Below are 4,713 nucleotides of genomic sequence, written 5' to 3'. Positions count from 1 at the left end.
GATAAATACCAGTGTTGATACATATGGTTGTTTGGTAATTACGTACACAAGACAGAGACCAAGGTTGATCCATCGGTTATTTACTAATTACGTACACAAGATAGATACCAATCCAATGTTGATACATACGGCTATTTGGTAATTACGTACACAAGATACAGACCAATGTTGATCCATACGGTTATTTAATTATTACGTACACAAGATAGAGACTATGCTTGATCCATACGGTTATTCGCTAATTACGTACACAAGATTGATACCAATCCAATGGTGATCCATACGGTTATTCACCAATTACGTACACAAGATAGAGACCAAGGTTAATCCATACGGTTATTTACTAATTACGTACACAAGATAGAGACCAAGGTTGATTCTTGCTATCAAAATAGAAGTTTCACAATAGAGCTCTATTTCGAATACCGGGATTGATCCCACATTCATAAATATCTGTATCATGGAAATGCTGATTGAGTTAAGTTCTATTAAACAATTATACAAAATCCTCTACTATGACGAATAACACCGAGGATGGTGGTGGTAGTCGTAGAGAGCACCATTATGAAACATTTGCTGTGCACCCCAGTAGTGTAGGTTCGACATGACCATCGGTTCTCGTTTGACTTCCATTCAAAGTCGGTTGTTTCCTTTGGATTCCATAGCTTCTTCCACCTGCACAGTTACATAGTGCAGACATCTACGCTGTCGAGACAACCTTCCATAATGCATTAGAACATACTGTGCAAACGGAATAAAGTAAATTGAATTAGAAGGAAAATCACAGATGTTAACTTATATTTATTTAAATATAAACAGCCACTAAAAATAAAATAAATAACCCATACAAATCTTCAAGGAAATTGTGTTCTGACTGATGCATCTTTACATAAAGACAATGACCTGTGGAATTCTTCATAATATCTGAAAGCTACTGTGATTCAAGCCAGATTTTTCTCTGTCATCCATGATAAGCACGCACAAAGACGATCCATCATAGTTTTGACACTCTTATCGCCATATTTCTTTATCAGTTCTATGAATATTACCTGTTTTCCAGACAACTCATTTTCTAAGCTGCATACAGTAAAACTCATCAACACGTTTCCATTTATATAATACATATTGTTTCATAACGGCGATTGTTGGCATATTTATGCATCAAAATATAGTATAGGTCTTGAGATCTGAGTTGAACCATAATTGGCATTGATTGATAATTACTGAAATGTTAATTATCGTACTTTTTAATATGCCTTTTTATTTGATCCTCAATAATCAAGTACAGTATGCTCAATAATCAAGTACAGTATGCTCAATAATTAAGTACAGGATGCTCAATAACCAAGTACAGTATGCTAAATAATCAAGAACAGTGTGCTCAATAATCAAGTACATTATGTTCAATAATCAAGTACAGTATGCTCAATAATCAAGTACAGTATGTTTAATAATCAAGTACAGTGTGTTCAATAATCAAGTACAGTATGCTCAATAATCAAGTACAGTATGTTCAATAATCAAGTACAGCATGCTCAATAATCAAGTACAGTATGTTCAATAATCAAGTACAGTATGTTCAATAATCAAGTACAGGATGTTCAATAATCAAGTACAGCATGCTCAATAATCAAGTACAATATGCTCAGTAATCAAGTACAGTATGCTCAATAATCAAGTACAGTATGTTCAATAATCAAGTACAGTATGCTCAATAATCAAGTACAGTAAGTAAATGATATCCAGGCTGTACAACGATGATGTCGTACCCATCATCTTATTTTCATGAAGTATTGAACAACAACAATGCTAACACATGCAAGAATGTTGAAAAGCAGCAATATTACATAGAACATGCATGCTGGAGTATTGAAGATTAATAAGGACATCAGTACAAGACTCAGAAGACTAGTGAAAAACAACAATGCTACCATTTGAAGAGACGAGGAAAAATGCTCATAGTAAATAAAATTGAAAGAGGAGTGTCCGATTGCAAACTTTAGTCCTGGTTATTGGTTCAACTGCACTATGAGACCAATATCTCACTTGCGATTGACAGCACAAACGACATGTGGCAGTGCGTTGATAGATAAGTAAATTGCATCGTTGGATGATAGGAATGTTGCCAGGTTAAACATAGCTTATCCAAAAAATAGATATAGATTAAATTCCACGAATGTGGCATGAGTTTGTGGAACATGTTGGTGGGGTTTTAAAACATGGACTGACAAATCAGAAACAGTAAATACGCCAAACATTTCTTGGAAGGTCAACGTCACGAAATCTTAAAGAAAAAGAAGGGATAGGCATGATACGTTACTGTCTAACTCACAAAACATCATTCAGATCTTTCGACCGTTTTGTTATTTTTAAAATTAAAATTAATTTAAAAACTTTGAGTGGGATGTTAATACCCGAGCAACATATTTATCAGAAAGGGTCCGTAAATACGAAAAACACACTGACTGAAAATATTTAGTGGATTAGAAACATTATGCTAAATTCAAACTGAAAACATCTGCTCCCCTGAAAATCTTGCGAAGATTATCTGATACATATATTTAATTTAGAAAGTCAAATTATGTGAAAAAACAGAAGTGAGTTGGAAGAATTTATTTATATATACCTTGTTTAGTGTCTTGAACAAAACAAACCTGACTGGAGTCGTCATACATTTCTGGGTCAGTGTTTCAGTAGAGAAAGGATACACACTACAGACGGTAAATAACATAGATAATAATAATAATAATAATAATAATAATGAGGACTTTATATAGCGCCTAATCTTTAGAAACTCTAAGCGCTTTACAACATTAGACAACACCTATAAGATAAAAAACATATAATGATATGATTACAAAAACAAACACCATGAAATTTGAAAACATTAAAAAAACATGCTGAGAATATTTAAAGTAGGAAACATTATTAGATCTTTAAGTTTGTTCTTGCAGTCAAAATTATTGAGTTTTGAGAGCCCTCTTGAATGTGATCAGTGTCTTTGTGTCTAAGTTCAGTGGGCAATTCATTCCACATTGCTGGGCCCTTGTATACAAAAGAACGCTGTCCATATGACTTTGTTTTCATAGTGGGAATAATGAGTATACGATTGTCAGAAGAGGAGCGTAAGTATCTTGCTGGTGTGTACACAGGGGTGAGGTCAGATAGGTATGTTGGACTAGAGTCCGACAGCGAAACGTAGCACAGAGAACAAATTGAGATAAGAGATTAAGGGATTGTATATTTGTTCAATGATTGTAAATTTATAGGAATCATATCAACTGGAGACAAGGCAGTTCTGTAGGTGGAGTGTTGGACTGGTAATCCAAGCGTCACGGATTTCGATACCCGCCCAGGCCAACCGCGGTCGGCTTGTTAGGTATTTCCTTGGGAAGACTACTTAGAAATAACCGTCAAAGTGTTTAAAGTGCCGTTAAAAAGTACCAAATATACAAACCGCTACCTTTTGAATAACGGAGATATATTTCTGTAATGATGTATATGCATTTGAATAAATTTTTAGATTCCAGTACTACGATCCAGTCACACGTATATTATAATATTTGTAATGTTCTCTATATTGTCAATCTTATAAGACGTCTGTTAAAATTCCATATAGGGAGCATTTCTCTTTCAGTTTGATTTAACGATTTAATGAGCGTGATGCAGAATAACCGTTAGCATATTTTACATTAAAATTGAATAACGTAAATTTATCGGAAATCTTTAATTAATAATGGAATATGGCAAGCATATTTAAAAACAAACATTCCGTTGACTATAATCAAATTATGTTTAAAGACTTCACCCTATTGAAGACAACTGGCTAGGTACTTGGTAGAATATAGGGCTCGTAGGAAAAGGACCAGGGCGTTCGATGCCCATCCAGGCCAGCCAGAGTGGGCTTTCCTGGTGTATCCTTACTAAAGATACATAGCACCCATTTCATCGGTGTGGTATACGGAGTAATGTGTTAAAATTACTGTAAAAACAACAACAAAAAAAACCTAAAATAAAAACTACTTCAATTTAGCATAATACAAATGATTATCTGAAATGACGTAGATGCAATTGTTCTTATCATGGTTAGTTGTACAGAAACGTTGTCACGTGATACTGCAGGCAGGTTATTTGATAAGGGTTGTGTATCAGTAGGGCTAAATAAAATTGCCTCATTGAAAGTTGGCCTCATTTACTCTTTGTGACATTGATTCATTTCGAGTGGAGAAAAAAAATAAATCTGACGCACTTACACTTGCTCGGTGCATGCAAAGTTGGTGGTACGCTTCGTAGAAACCTTGGCTAGTGTGGATGGTGCATAGCATAATACAATATATATATTTTATCCCACTATATTCCTTTCTCTCTTTCAAATTTGACATTTACAGATTAATAATGTAAAACAGGTAGGTTTACAGGATCGAAAATTTGTTTATGATCATTCACTGATGTCGAGTATTTTTTTTTACCAGGTGCACTATTCGTTTCAGATCGTCGGGTTTAATACAACTATTTCCCTTTGCTCACAAGAGGAAAGGCTAGTTTATAATATTTCATGAGGCATACTGTTTAAAACCAGAACGATATGTTCAGTATGTCGGATACAATTTGGGATCGTATTTGCACCTTACTAATGTTATCAGTACGTGGAGAAATAACGATGGGAGAATTGATTAGAAATAAATATTGACAGATTGAAAGGTAAAAAACCCA

At 34.4% G+C, this 4,713-nt stretch overlaps 1 long non-coding RNA gene across 1 annotated transcript; it reads right to left on the bottom strand.

Annotated features, from left to right (window-relative positions):
* Positions 1-473: 473 nt before the first annotated feature.
* Positions 474-3,951, bottom strand: LOC149784566 (uncharacterized). Its single transcript, XR_016414167.1, has 3 exons — positions 3,809-3,951; positions 2,627-2,711; positions 474-741 (listed from the first exon to the last, which is right to left on the bottom strand). It is a non-coding gene; the product is annotated as an uncharacterized LOC149784566 (long non-coding RNA).
* Between the last annotated feature and the right edge of the window lie 762 nt (positions 3,952-4,713).

The sequence above is a fragment of the Sinohyriopsis cumingii genome, chromosome 14 (genome assembly GCF_028554795.1).
Source record: "Sinohyriopsis cumingii isolate HCF-2022 chromosome 14, ASM2855479v2, whole genome shotgun sequence".
NCBI classification, from domain to species: Eukaryota; Metazoa; Mollusca; class Bivalvia; order Unionida; family Unionidae; genus Sinohyriopsis; species Sinohyriopsis cumingii.
This window is presented reverse-complemented; position numbering and strand designations above follow the sequence as displayed.